Genomic DNA, 14839 nt, shown 5'->3' with positions numbered 1-14839 from the left:
CAACAATATCCGGCCACTCTGGGCTGCTAAACCTGGAAAACCTGCATCCCTGCCCTGTTCTGTGTATGTTCTAACGAGACCTTTTATCCTCTAAGCCGGGTGGAACCAGGCACAGTCATGATCACCTGCCCAATTTACACTGTATTTTTCCACACTTGAAAACGCTTAAAACAAACAGCATGAAAAACAAATCTTTCTTTGGTTCTAAATATCATGGAAAACACTCAAACTACCAAGTTTTAGCTTTAAAAAAAACTCTAATCAGGCAACATGGAGCTACACAAGCAGAGAATCTTCCTTACTGTGGCAAAAAAAACAAAAACACAAAAAGATTTTGCATCTTCATACAAATATTGATACAAATAGTTTCTGATTTCCCTTAAAAGACCAGATTCCAAATGTTTTTTGTTGGGATATCAAATATCAGATATGGAAATATGTTAACTCTAATGAATGTTTCAGGTCGGCTGGTAGAAATTAACCAGAGATCAACAACGAGAAAAGGCAAAAAAAGAGACACTTTTCCTGGACTAATTTTGCAAGAATAAGGCATTCAGCTTTCACATTAATGCTTCGTTAATGCTCAGAAACACAAACTATCACTAATATAAGTCCACATGATATAATATAATCTTTAAAGTCATATTAAACCTACCTGACAGGACGAAGAAACCAGTTATTCCCAACTGTCACTCCAAGTCCACCACACCAAACCACCTCAGCGGACGAGTCATATCCATTTGTGTGTGTGTGTGTGTGTGTGTGTGTGTGTGTGTGTGTGTGTGTGTGTGTGTGTGTGTGTGTGTGTGTGTGTGGGTTTGTCGGCTGCCTGCTCGGGACTGATAGCGTTCAGTCATGCAGCAGCAGCGCAGCTCAAGAGGGTTTCACAGCAGTGTGAGAGGCTGGCTGGAAACACAATGCTGAATTAGGTTCTTTTCTCAGGTCTCCTCACTCCTTCTCATATCTGCTCTCTCTTCTTCTGTCACACACTGTTTTCCAGCTCTGCCTCTCCTCCTCTCTTCTCCCCCTCGGTTCCCTCTCCACTCCCTCTTCTGTCTTTCTCTCCTCCTCTTTCAGGGCTTCCCGCACTTAAAATCTGCCCTTTTTCCCTTTAGCTGCATTAACTGAATCTGACAAAGTTTCCTCCTGCTCTTCATCACCCCTTTCTCTCCCATCCTTGATTTTTGTTAAACAAATTTCTTTTCTTGAACCACTTTGGTTCTTTCTCCCTCTCTGAGCTTGTCTCTCGCATTCAGCCTGCCTCCCCTCTTCAGAACATTCAACACTTGTCATTCGGTATCTTTCTTTTCATGCCTCCTCCTTCAATCAACTGTTTCCACTTTTCCCAGCTTCCCGTTTTCTCCTCTCTTCTTTTCCAGTCATTGTTTAGATGCTTCATTTCTTCTTTCTGCCATCTCTGATCTGTTATTTTCCTTGCTTCCTTCCATTCGACTCTGTGATACTCTCTCTCGTAAACTGTCCCTACTTTGATTATTTTATGACCTCAAAATCTCTCGTTTTCCTTCCGCTCTCCTTTGGGTGATATGTGTTCTCCCTTTCTAACTATCCTCTAATCTTAAGCTCTTCTTTTAACTTCACCTTCCCTGTTACTTCCCTTTGCTTTTACTTTCTTTGTCTTTTCTGAGTTGCAAATGAAAATTTTTTAGAAGATCCCCTCCTCCTCCTCCTTCCCCATTCCCTCTTTTTCTTCCCCTTCCCCCAGCTGCGCTTGGCGAGTATCATGTTTGGCTTTAAACTAAGGAACTTGGCTCCAGCGCAGACCACATACATCAGTGCTGACTGATGGCCATGCATTCAGAAAAATAAACATTGAACACTGCAAGCAGAGTCGTCACATCTATACGCTTGGATGTAAATGTAGAGTGGAGAGAGCGAACCTCCAAATTGAGTGAAGGCGAGAAAAGACAACAAACCCCTAACAACTTATAACCTGGGAGGGGTTTGCTTTAAATCACATACTTGTATATAAATATATAAATCTTCTTCTTTTTCACTTTCACATCTTACTTATGCAACAAAGCAAACAAAAAAACAACTCAAAACCTTTAAAAGAAGGAAACAGCAACCTGTCTACAAGTTGCACACGGCATACGGTTGGTTATTACACACTTTTACTGGTTTGACCCACTTGAATTTAAATTACTCTAATTAAAAAGAAATCTCTGTCGCACTTAAATATTCTTCAGATTTCAGGCGATCACAGTTTGGCCAAAGTGCAGATAATTCCCCTTTAATGGCACCAGAAAACATTAAAAAATGAACACAAAAAGAAGGAGATGAAATGTAAAGCTGAACCCAGTGCAGGTAAACTGCTTGCCTTGCAGCTCATTTTAGTCTCACATTCTTATGTTGTTTTTGTTGTTGTTATTTGTGTTATTAGCACGCCCACATTAGAGGCTGACAGAGCCATCAGACAGAAATGTGCAGTCTGTAAACACAAATTGAAAAATGTTGGATTGTTTAAAGTTGGAACAACCCAGAGTTTTTTCTTGTTGTTGTGTGAAAACCTCAGAAGACATCTCACTCTGACCAAAGCCCTTGAAGTTGCAATTAAACTAAAAGCTGTTGTGTGAAATTCTCCAAATCAGCCTGGTGGCTGAAGCCCTGATGTAGGAGCACTGACACCACTGAGTGTTTAGCCTTAGTTTGCCTTTTTGGCATTTTTATGGAAGCTGCTTCAGTACACAGTGTTGCTGATGTTGATTACACCAGCGGTCCCCAACCTTTTTTGCGCCACGGACCGGTTTATGCCCGACAATATTTTCACGGACCGGCCGTTAAGGTGTCGCGGATAAATACAACAAAATAAAACTAGTACCGGTACCGAAAAAAGAAGATTTATTCATAACACACGTGAAAAGACCCAGGAAAACCAAGTTAACGATAAAAACGATAACAAAATAACACTGAAAACCAAAAAAACCCCTGAAAACCATACATTTCACACCTGAGCCTCAACTCTCGCGGCCCGGTACCAAACGACTCACGGACCGGTACCAGTCTGAGGCCCGGGGGTTGGGGACCGCTGGATTACACCACTGGTGTTGAAGATAATCTGTCCAGCTGAAGCAATACAATGAGGCAATAATGATGCACATTATGATAAATTAATTATAAGTATTTCTAAATCTATTTTTAACAAACAACAGAGAAATTCTGATAGTCAAATACATTTTGATCTTCAGTATCGGAAAACATAAATGATTCAAGTGTTCAAATTATTAAAAAATACAGATGAATATGTCCGACTCCATATTTTCATATTTGGGCTGATTTGTTTGGAGTTAATAAAACTTTATTAAGAGCTTTGTGGGTTTGGGCTTGGGGGGTCAGTTACCAGTATTTGATATACATATGGCAGATATTAATGCACACACCCAAAAACACACCCACTAAGGTTTAAAATGCAAAAATGTTTCCGTCATATCTCAATAAGATGCATGTACACACACACACACACACACACACACACACACACACACACACACACACACACATATATATATATGTAAAAATGCACATACCGTGAACAGCTACACTCGTGATCACCTGGCTGCTTGCTCAGAGATGTAGTCTGATATTTACTTCAGCTGGCTCATACACATGCACACATACACACACACACACACACACACACACACACACACACACACACACAGACACACAGACACACACACACACACACACACTACCGCATGGTAGGCAGAGATAAGGGTGGAGAGCTGCCATCCTGAGTATCTGGAGGCCTCGGCTTCTCCACTCCCCCATCACACACTCTCTGTAACAGCTGACTGTGCATTTGTGTGTGTCTGTGTGTGTGTGTGTGTCTGCATGCTGCTACTTTCATCTTTGTTAGGACCAACTGCAGTTTATTCAAGGACAGTTTTGGATAGTATAGAATGTTGGACCATCATTTAATTAGTGTGCTGTTTTAATGTGAAACTAATGTGTGTGTGTGTGTGTGTGTGTGTGTGTGTGTGTGTGTGTGTGTGTGTGTGTGTGTGTGTGTGTGTGTGTGTGTGTGTGTGTGTGTGTGTGGTTGACAGTCCTTTCTATGTTTGGGATAAAGTTCTTGCTAAATGTCTTAAACTCTCTTTTGTTTAACATAAAATACTTTTAGATTTGAAAAAAGATCTATAACAAGTTAAATTTGATCCATTACTTAGATGGGTTATAAAACATGAGCTTTGTCTACAGCTCTGAAAGTTTCAGCATCTTAAACTTGAATTCTTTCTGTTAGCCAGCAGAGGGCAACTTTTGACGACGTCTGATAAGAAAATCACCCTACTTTTCACTGTCTTTATGTACTCAGTAATACTTTAGTTTTTGATCACCGGTACTGAGCCTTCTTCGATAAGGCATGGTGCATCTTTTGTAAGCAATGTTCAAATTTAGAGTAAACTAGATGATAACACCAGGTATGTTTTGGGGTAGTACTATGTGATTTATTGCATTGTGTCCTTTCATTGTAAATCTGATCCATCCTTCAGTCAAGACATTCATAAAAGCAACACCCATCTTTTATGTACAGACTGTAACCCATCTTTGATGTCCAGACATGTCGCTTGTGAGCAAGAGAGACATCTGATCATGTGACTGACTTCCAAACCTTCCATCCTGATGAGTCAAACATTGCAACACAAGAGTAAGATGGTTTAAAAGCTATAATTGTCTGTGAACCACACTGTGATGGGAACAGAAAGGTAAAATCCTACATCGTCCATCTGTACAACCTAAAAATACATTATTGCATTTTCATATTTATTGTAGAGTTGCAGTTGACTTTGTCTGAATTTGTTGTGTTAATTTTTAGAACAGATGTTTGAGTGAGAAAAAAAACATGGTCATTTAGTGCACTGATTTTTTAAGGACATGAAAAATGATCCAGAGGTTTGTCTAGAATAAGTACTTTTGAGACAAGCACATGCAGAACACTGATAACTGAATCACCGGGTAAATCACCTCAATTATCGAAGCACAAACTGTGCTAAAGTATTTTGACTCTGAAGCGCCAATCATAAAAGTAAAACTGTGTAAATGGTTTTTGCCCAGTTCATATTCTGTGTGCACTCTTGAGCTTTAACTGAAGTTATCAGAGATGTCCTTTAGCATTGTAGCACGATGCCCTCTGCTGTTAATACGATGCTACTAAGTGAAAAACATTGACTCCTTTTACACCCCAAGTTTTACATGTACAGGAAGCGTAGTTTAAACATCTGGTGCACTGCATAACCTTCTGAACTTTTGTCACCACATTTTTCATGTCCAACCTTTTGAAGAGTGAAATACAAAAACACAGAAGATGAACTTACTCAGTGTCTAAACCTATTCTGAACTGAATCACAAATTGCCTGGCAGTGTGTTTAGAGAAGCTCAAACTAAATTCCCAGCTCCATTAAACTAGAGCCAAACCTTAGAAACTTTTCACATGGCTTCATCACGCATTGGTTCGTGTGAAATTCGTTTTTTAAAAATGATCTCAGCTGTCTGCGGGTCAGAGTTCACTATTACCGTGAGAAAGCAGTCGTTGCCTGATCATTTTGCTGCTCTTGTTGCAAATATGTTGCAACGTCCTTCGCAGAAGTGCCAGGGCGAGATGCCCAATACTCAGCAGATCAGCATCAGTTACTATAGCAACAGCCATGGACCAGACCGTGGAGTCAACATGGCTGCCAAAGGGGAACTGCAGCAGCCAAGCTGCGTCTGTGTGTGTGGCTTCACACATGAGTGGCAACCACAACATCTTGGCAGTCGCTTATAATCCTCCTGTCTTTGGGGAAACCCTGTTTTCAAGGAACACATTTGTGTCATCTACATGCAGACTGTTTATTTTCTGCTTCTGAAGAATCTATGAGGGTTATTGGTCTTCTTGTTTACATTAATTTACACACCTACCTCACACAAAGCATGCAATGGCTTCCCCAGAAAAAACAACTGTGAAGTGCAAAATCCTCAGTGTCAGAGGATCTTGTTGGTTAGATCAATCGAAGAACATGGCTTGCACTGAAAATAAGTATTTCTACATTTGCACTAATAATCTACCAAACAGAGTTCACATTTTCTGACTTCTGAATAAATAAAAAAAATCACAAAATTCCATACCTTATTGCAATGGGCATCTTCAACGTGCTTGAGAACATCAAACAGATCTTAGATTAAACTTTCTCAGTAGAAAAATTTTATAAAAGTAGTTCATGTTCTAAATCAAGCTGAAGCAAATGTAAGTGCGAGCCCCCATATTTAAATCTGAGTTGTAACTACAAATAAAGTAGGACATGCGAGTGATGCTTGGAGCTCAAGCAGCTATCTAAAAATACATGCTGTGTACCTTGGGTGCTTACAATTTTAGCATGTGAATGTGAGAGCTCATCATTGCAGTGCTAGCATGTTAGCTCCATGCTCTACATAACAGGACAAGAACTGACAGGAAGACCAAGACCTTAAATCTTGCAGGCTCTGTGTTTTGCTTTACCTTCACACGTTTTTACATGGAACCTAAATACATTTCAGAGAATAAAGCCGAATCCTCAAAGCGCTCAATTATTTCTTAATTCTCTGCCGTACTCCCTCAAACGAAGCACAAAATATCTATTTAATGACTCCTTAGCTTTGAGAAAGGAAAATTCTTTATAATCATTTATGTTAATTGACATTGACGTTGAGGAACAATTGTCTACAAAAGCCTGCTGGGATGCAACTCCCCCATCGCTCTCTTGAAATATCACTAATCTGTTGTGACACTTGAAGTCAAAACATGACTTAATCAGCTTACACTTTCGAAAGGAACGGCTTGTTTTTCCACGGCATCCAATGGTCTAGTTTTGGAGTCCACGTAGCTGAAGAAGATAAGACCTTTAGCCTTAGTCACAATCACTGCTTCACCTACAGAACTCAAAGAAAAATTAAATTAACCATAAATATATATGAAAAAATGGATTTAGGGAGACATTAAACAATTTCCTGTCATCAACAACAAACAGAAAAGAAAACTGTTAATCCAGTGGGAGAGAGAAGCAAAGAGGTGAGGTTGTGGGTTGTGCATGAACAGACAAGAGAGAGAAAAAGGTATCAGGATGGCTCGTGGTCGAGCAGCAAGAAACTTGAGAGAAAAAAAGAGGGGAGGGAGAGAGAACACAGGTTACAAAGATGCTGTTGTTTTCAAGTTTACAGCAATCTCGCTGGCAGCACAGACATGGACTTTACCACAAACTGACGCCATAGATTCAACAAGACCAAAGTCGACCCACCAGGATGGTAACAGTTATAAAAACAAAGAGAATAAACTTAAGTGAAAATAAGAATAAATGCGCCAAAAGGATTCAGCAAGACATAGCACGGAGAGTAAGGGATGGACTATAAGGTTTACGGAGATTAGACAGGTATGATGGTGCATGTACATCAATAGAAACATCTTCAAGTCTCACAGGGACATGAAGCAAATGAGGGAAATGGTGATATAATGGGACTGAAATGACCAAATGGTTGTGTTTTATACAGGAAAACTTCTCTTGTTTGTTTCCTTTAACTATGACCGATATCACAAAATAGATATATTTGCGGCTCGTAGTCATTATTATGCAGACAGAATAGAAAAAACAAATACAGACAAAATGACAAATAATAAAGCAGTATGGCAGTATCATTTAACACCAAACAATACATGAGCTGGTAACTCAATAAAACTTCAATCAAACACAAATTATAATGATATCATCACAGTCAAAGTGATTTTTGCATCTATTCTTCTGATTAAAACAAACATATGCAAACACCTGGTCTGCATGTGTGTAATATTCATTTACTGAATTGTGCAGAGACAATCAAAATCAAGGCTCCTGCAACAGTAACTGTAGCTGCTCTGGTTCTGCCAGCTATAGTTCACTGTACTGTACTGATGCAATGCACTGATTAAAACTGGAAAGTGAGCGGAAAATTCCACGTGGCAAATTCATGGTAGATGACATAGTCACTATCAATGAGATCGCATCAGCATATGTAAGTATATGGGTGGGGTCAAACCAGAAAGAATGGTGAGAAGTACAAACATCAAGCTAATATGTTGCTGAGGTTTTTCCTTTGACTGTGTTTATGTCGTTTTATTTTGATTTTAAACATAAACTGCCAATTTGTTCAGTTTAATTGTTGACTTATTTTACAGCTAAAATGAATGCAGATTGTACTAACTGTTGATAACAAACGCTATCCCACCCTCCACACCCAACCCCTGCCCACCCATCTCCCCAATCTGACTCATGGTCTGAGTAACCCTCATCACTCAGGCCACTCACATATGGACTCACATACTCAGAACAAATCCTTTGCACTGCTTTCAAGCACTATGCTCTCCATTGTTTGCCTTTCTCTTTCTTTGTATATATTCCTCTAGACTCTATATATCTCTTGTGTATGATATTTATTCCTGTTGTCTTTAGAATTCATATATATCGTTTTACTTTTGCACAATTGGTATGGAGCACCCATAATTTCGCTGTGCATACATTGACAATAAAGGGCTATTCTATTCTATTCTATTCTATAATAGAGTTGCATTTTGCTGCAAGTGAAGTTTTATGTCTCTTTAGAGGATTTGGTTTGTGGCTTATTGAACTGTGTTGCGCATACTGGGTCTGCAGTTACTTTGTTGGAAATAAGCAAATATATGGGTGTTTTAATTTTTCAAGTGCACCTTCACTGAACTTGTTGATTGGTTACATTTCACTGATTTATTTGACAATCTCTCACCTCTTCTTTTTAGTCTTCAGTTGACTTTTCTTTTTGTGAATCATTTGATTTGTTATTGATTTAAATACATATGTGTACACCTATGTGTATTTGCAGCAGAGCAGAACTGACAAATACCAGATAAGGATGATGTGATGTGATGGGAAACGTGACACGTAGAGAAGGCATACTATAGGTTTACTGCTAAGAGATGGATTATTGGGAAATGTGTGTATTGTACCATGCATGTGGCATACTCAGTGGCTCCGTGGGAAGGGAAGCGAGAGAGTTCACAAGCCTGTGACACCACATACAAAGATGCAGCAGCTGGAGTGTGTTGTAGCTTATTTCCTTTGGTGTTTAGTTTGAGTTATCACAAGTTAGCTCCATGAGAAGAAGGCTATTCAGAAGGAAACCAACACATTTGGGTAACAAAAACGCACAGGATCTGAACATTATTTTTGTTTGGAGGGCGGGGAGTGGGGTTGGGGGAGGTGGGAGCAGAGGGGGAAGCAAAAAGTCTGTTCCTTCTTCCAGTTCTCTCTGGGCTCAGGGCCAAGTGACTGGAGGAAGGAAGGAGGGTGAAGAGGAGAAGAGGAGGGATGAAGAGCAGAGGGAGGGAGGAAAAGCAGGAGAAAGCAGACAGGATCTATGGGGATTGCAGGGGTGCGTGGAACAGATGCCAAATATTTTAACTCTTCCTTGGCCAAACATTGTCCAACTCAGTGGACTCTGCATTCAACTCTCTGGATTAAAAAGAGTTTAAGCTTTATTCCAAACAGAGAGATGCACTTACTTACATACTTATTCTTCACAATGCTAGTAGGTTGGTTAAAGAAATACATGTAAAAAGTAATTCTAAAAGAGCATGTGATACATTAGGTAAACAGGCAGACTTAGACCACTGACAAACCCAAAAGAAAGGGCTCTTTTCTCCACCTTTTTTCTGTAAGCTTTGCATTTTTCTACTTGATGCATGATAGCAGTGAGACCAGCTATGAAGAGGTGAAACTGGGGGAAAAAATGCTGAATTCTAGGAGTGGCATGCATGTACAGCAGGTAAGGGCTGGACAATTCAAAGACCAAGAGAAAGAGGTACGACTGAGCTAGTTTGGGAATGTGCAGAGGTAAGATACTGGCTGGGAGATGGATTTTGAAGATGGCACTCCCAAGCTCTGATTAAGTGAGGCTCTCGTAGTCTAACTTCAGCCAAAAGAAGACGATCACTCCTTGTGGGTGTACAGCTTTGTCACTAAACACCTGTTTGGCTGAAAAGTTTTATTTACCTTGTGAGTCCATTCCAGCCTGTCAAGGAAATCCAATAGCCAATGACAGGCCAAATCATAATCAAATCATAGTCAAACCAATTTCATGCTTTCTTTCTAACATGCCATGGACAGATTTCTGCATGCCTGCCATTGAATACCAAACTGCCAATATAAAAATCACATGAACTCCCTTATCTCCAGTCCAAGTAGTGGATTAATACATATCTGAGTTTTGAATTTCATTATGCCTTTTCATCTCTAAATCCTTTAATAAATGATAGACTGCAGTGGCTGTGTCAGTAGGAGTGCAGGTTAGGTGCAGGAGGAGATTTTCTGTTGCCCTCTCTTGCTACCATCTAGAACATGAAGAAATGCAGTGATTACCATTTACACCTACATTTAACCATACCAGAAATGTCAGTTTTTACATGCATGATACAACCGGTGCGCTCATCCCTCCACCCCCAGGAGAGACATCGTTTCGAAAATGCTGGATAGACAGTCAGGTAAATATCTACAATGGCAGGCACGCTAATTATGTATGCATGGATGCTTGTCTGCCAGAATCATTTGCTGCACTGTGACTGCGCCATGGAGTATACAGTACAGCTACTGCGCATTTAACCTTGGCATGTCAGAGTAGGATGCATGATCAGCTGTGGTTAGAAGCCTTTACGGCCTACTTTCATTAAACAGTCATTTTCCTTAATCCAGAAGTGTTTCTACAGGATGCACACAATAAAGTGACTCAGATTTTCCAGCTTTCATTGACTCAGTCAACAAAATGATTTCACAAATGGAAATAATCAGATCTTCTCTATGTATGGGTTGGAGTTCAGTCGTGTCCTTTTGTTGTGTGTTTTCTGTTTATCTGTGTAAGAAAACATTGTTGACAGCAGTTGTCCATCATCTTACAGAGGATTCTTTTCCCCCAACATGCTAGAGGTTTTATTTTTAGGCTTGGACTAACTGTTCCCGCTTGATCTCTTTGTTGCATCATGCTGTCAGAGCTGTGATGCTAATTTTTGCTGTGGTATAACTTATTCATGTTATGGCGACATAGGCAACATGTAAGATTTATTGTACCAGTGACTCCAATTTGAGTCACTTGTCGTCGTATTACTAAGTGTTTGCAGATCTATTCTTTGTTTGCTTACAAATGTCAAACAGTGGTAGAGAAAAATATGAAAAACAACAAAAGTGACACTTTTATTGCACAAAAACGACACAGTACTGATGATATGAGTGATTACATGCTTGACTTTAGTTTATAAGAGTGCTCCAGCTTTTTCCACCTGAGTCCAAACAAGGCAAAAATAGAGAAGCACAGTTCCTACTGATTCCTTCAAGATGCAGTACAGAGACAGAGGAAGAGCTGAATTACACCGATAAGACTGTGAGTTAAACTACTTAATTACTGTGGGTTGAACAAGATAAGGCCATGCATTCATGTAGGCTAGACTTTAATTCTCACTGAGACTAACCAGAAAACATGCAAAGATAAGAAACTAAATGACTGAATTAGTGAACGAAACAGTCAAGTTAACCATGCAAAGCAAATTAGCCTATCAGATGGCACTCTTTAACGTTTGTCCTAATAAATCAAAGAGAAGATTAAATGAGCCAAATAATAATATCGATAAATAAGAATTAAATATCACAAATGGAAATTTATAGGAGATCACTCAGTGGCCTTCCTTCCTCGAATGACATCCTGTTTCATGAATGAAAACACTTGTTGTGATATCCATGTTTGGTCGATGAAGTGCTTATCTGTCATGACCCTGTGCCTTCTCGGCTGACTCTGTATGGCTACAAGTGTTTTTGTTGTGCTGCATCTCTCTCTCTCCCCTGCACTGCGCTCTACCGGGGCGGAGTCATGACGGCTCCAGCCCCTGGCTCGGACACCTGCAAGCAATCATCTCACTCACTTCTTAAGGCGGCTGCTGAGAGTGCTTCCTCGCTGGGTTATTGTGTAACACTCGTCAGTGTCATCACCTATCTGAGCCGTTTTTCGAGTTTCTGTCGTGCCACTACTTACCTGCCTTTCCTCTCTGTGCCAGGATTCTCGCCAGCCTGAGGACCGCCGTTGGTGAGCTAAAGCCGGAGTCCGAGCTACCTGAGCTTCAGTGGATTTTGTACATAGCCCTCTTCTTCCCGTGCCTGTGCTTCCCGGAGACCCTCTTCCTGTGCCCCCTCACCTATATATATTCGCACCTGGTGTCTGTGTGTGTAAATAAATCACGAACTTAAGTGACGGTCTGCCTCCGAGTCCCTCCTGAGCCTGACATTATCAATACGCAGCGGCACGAAGAATTTCACTGATCATTGATTAATCAACAATCACTGATTAATACAAAATCATGAATTCAGTCACTTTGGTTCAAAGGTGACTATGATTTCCTTTATTATAATGACAAAGAAGCAGCTCTCTCAGTTATTTTTAATTCATATTTCAGAGACAGACTCTGCCTGTCAATCAACAAATATGGGTGCTTTGTGTTTGTTATTTTTTTGTGTTAGAATTAGTGATGTATATATTTTTTTTCTTGTTTTCACCAGAAAGCAAAACTTTTGTTGTTGCCCAGGGAACACTTAACTGTCTGATTGTGTTATTGCTTGAAATGACCATATAATGAAATCCAGCAAAACACTTTCCTGATGAGGCTTTTTATAAACACATATTTTAGTGCAGGCAGTCTGTGTGTGAAAGAACAGACTTTGAAAGTCAGAACTTTATTTCTGTGTAGCAAAAATACAGTTTGGCAGTGCTCATCATGCTGATAGTATTAATCAGACGTTAGATGTACCATCACACATAGGGTCCACATAGTCTTAAATATATGTAGCATCAAAGACAACTACTGCATTAAAATTTTTATGAAGACAGTCATGGCTCCCAGAAGACATATCAAAAAGCATTTGGTTTGATTTATTGCCACTCCTAACAGTCCTGTAGATCTGTGTACTGTGCACAGTTTCAGACTAATAGCTCAGGGTATGATTTCACCTATTGATTGTACCAATACAACACTTACTGGATGTAGGTTCTTCTTACTTACTGTTTTTATATGTAGCATAGTCATTCACTGTGAGGGGGCTGCAATGAAAGCTGGCAATGTGGACTTCTTTACTGTATTACTGAAAAAATAAATCTATTACTGTGGCTTTTTTAAATCTAGTCTGTGTGTTATCCTTCTTACACCCAAGGCTTCAAATATAGGTTATATTGCATAGGTTGTAATGCCTTAATGTGCGCCATAAATCTAGTGTTTGCTGAGTGCCTGGTGCAACACAAAACAGGCCAGCAAGTCTGCTTTTGTAAGAATGAGGTCGTTAGAATAACCTTATTATATTACTAACATCCTAAATACTGACATGTTATCTATGCTTTAATTTAAAGTCTAAATATTAACTGTTTAAAATGTTCATGTCAAAATCTAATTTTGTGTAGCTTAATTAAAATTTGACTGATACAACTCGAACAACCTCATCTATGGAAAGCCTGTTTACACCAAAATTCTTAATGAAGTGGAGATAATGGAGCTAAATCACTCAAATAAATGTTTACTTCTGCTTCGAATCAAAAAGCCGTACTTTTATTTCAGTACCGGTACTACAGTAAATATAGTGCTAGGACATTTATTGAATAGTATACGTTTGTAGTTCTGAGACATGATCAGTTAAACATACGCTATGATGACAAAGGTATTGGATCACACACCTCTGAATCTGTGAATTGAAGTATTTTTGTCCCAAAATCAAGGACCAAGCCAAGCAGTCTGCTCTGCTATTAACACCAGCACTAAAACTGTGTGCTGGGAGCTTCATGACATGGAGATCCACAGTCGAGAGGGTCCTGTAGGTTTAATATGTAGGTTCACCCAGTCCCTTTCCCTGTTTAACCCATCTCAGATCTACAACAGTGAAAACCAAGATAATATATATCAGTGGCAACCATTTCCAGATTTTAGCATTTTTTTTTAGCAGTGTAGTATGTCATAATTATGATAGATGTAAAGAAAACCCTTCCAAGACCAACCACAATGTGGTAGTTCAACTGTTGCCAGGCTGCTGCTGTTGTTAGATATTTAAAATCATGCATGCCATAAAGTGTCTTTGGTATGTGATGCCACACATACTAGCCTACTTATTAAGATATTCCACAGTAACTCTACACCTGTCAAGAAAATTAGTAAAATAAAATCAGCTGCCGATTCTTCTGATCTCTTCCATCAAAAATACTGTGGCAATTGTATACCTTTTTGTCAGTGAGCATTACATCTTTGGACTACACCTCCATAGGGCCCCAGTAGTTTTGCACTTGTAAGTGCCCGCTATGAAAGAGGAAGCTGTGAGAGTAGGAGTTCTCCCTATTTAGAAAATATTTTGCTCAGACCTGAACCGCAGCCTACACAAAACGTGCATGTGTCTATCTGATGTGGCTGATGAGTTTAGACTTCTGTTTACACTCTGTTTACATGAGAAACCATATTGATTTTAGGTAATGACAAAGCATTTCCCTTTGACACCCTTTGTGTTGGATTTTTTACTGCTTCTAGATAAGGACCTAGAAATAGTAAAACTAAATCGTTTTTCTCACTTCTTGTACATTTTCTTCCCTTTTCGGTGGTTTTCTCTTTACTCAGTCATCTGACATCTGAAACAGAATGAGCAACTTTCTAAAAGTGAAAAACAAGTTAATCCTTGTGTTGCACCAGTTATTTTTTCATGATGGTGTGACACTGGGCTCTTCCACTGAGCTTTCTATATTAAAAGTCTACATTTCTTGCAACAAATTTTAATTATGTTGCCTATTTCTTGTCAAG

General features: G+C 39.5%; 1 protein-coding gene across 2 annotated transcripts in view; it reads right to left on the bottom strand.

Moving 5' to 3' along the window:
- The window catches only part of ripor3 (RIPOR family member 3), a 65133-nt gene extending 61525 nt beyond the window's left edge, over nucleotides 1–3608 (bottom strand). Inside the window, exon 1 of one of the 2 annotated variants that reach the window (XM_086293079.1) lies at nucleotides 3546–3608. The gene's annotated coding sequence lies outside the window, so the exon portion shown is untranslated. Of the gene's footprint in view, nucleotides 1–655; nucleotides 998–3545 lie in introns of those variants that run through there. The other variant, XM_086293078.1, reaches the window with a different exon arrangement.
- Between the last annotated feature and the right edge of the window lie 11231 nt (nucleotides 3609–14839).

The sequence above is a fragment of the Aulonocara sp. 'chitande type north' Nkhata Bay genome, linkage group LG5 (genome assembly GCF_057382095.1).
Source record: "Aulonocara sp. 'chitande type north' Nkhata Bay isolate Kocher_YH1m ecotype deep benthic linkage group LG5, A_spYH_male_GT1.1, whole genome shotgun sequence".
Lineage (NCBI taxonomy): Eukaryota > Metazoa > Chordata > Actinopteri > Cichliformes > Cichlidae > Aulonocara > Aulonocara sp. 'chitande type north' Nkhata Bay.
The sequence above is the reverse complement of the archived record's forward strand: the minus strand, read 5'-3'. Positions and strand labels throughout refer to the sequence as shown.